General features: G+C 34.5%; 1 pseudogene; it reads right to left on the bottom strand.

Moving 5' to 3' along the window:
• Positions 1-389: 389 nt before the first annotated feature.
• On the bottom strand, positions 390-444 carry LOC146835132 (U7 small nuclear RNA; annotated as a pseudogene).
• Positions 445-678: the final 234 nt, after the last annotated feature.

Raw genomic sequence — 678 nt, 5'->3', positions numbered from 1 at the left:
TACAAAAATGTGAGCACCTGGATTTAATATTTTACAAATTAAACACTGACTAAAACAAGATAAAACCGGGCAATTTTCAGCAAGCCTTGCTGTTCTCTCTTTTATTTACAGATTAATCTGGCAACATTTACCATTTGGAAAAGCAAAATATCATCAAAAAGATTGTGAATTAATAGCCCACTTTGTAATAAATTTGCTGTAAGATTATAGTTATGAAAACGTGCAGTGACTTTTCCACCAATTAATTTCGGATTACAGCGGTACATCTATATGAATCATTATAACCACGACAATATTATTTCTTAAATATATACAACGTTACTTCACGTTGTTTCATCTTCAATAGATTTCATGTGTTATCTCTACGTCTTTCGTTTGAACCAAGAATGAGCGGCTTCTCTTTAAAAGAAACCTACTAGACAAATAGTAAAGAGCTGTATTCTTACCGTGACCTCCTCAATTTCCCGTGCTAGTGGTAAGTAACCCCTACTTTTATTAGGCCCTGCGTAATATAGTAACTTTGATTAAAAATGGGAAGGAGTGAAAGATCTGAGGCTACAAACAGAAGTTAGTATTGAGAATTTAGCACAGAAAACCAAAGAAAAGAAGTTGATGGCATTGCACAGAAAATATGCAAATTTTCGTTCTGCGGCCACGCCCTACTTAGATCTGTCATCG

Source organism: Triturus cristatus, chromosome 4_2, assembly GCF_964204655.1.
Source record: "Triturus cristatus chromosome 4_2, aTriCri1.1, whole genome shotgun sequence".
Lineage (NCBI taxonomy): Eukaryota > Metazoa > Chordata > Amphibia > Caudata > Salamandridae > Triturus > Triturus cristatus.
The sequence above is the reverse complement of the archived record's forward strand: the minus strand, read 5'-3'. Positions and strand labels throughout refer to the sequence as shown.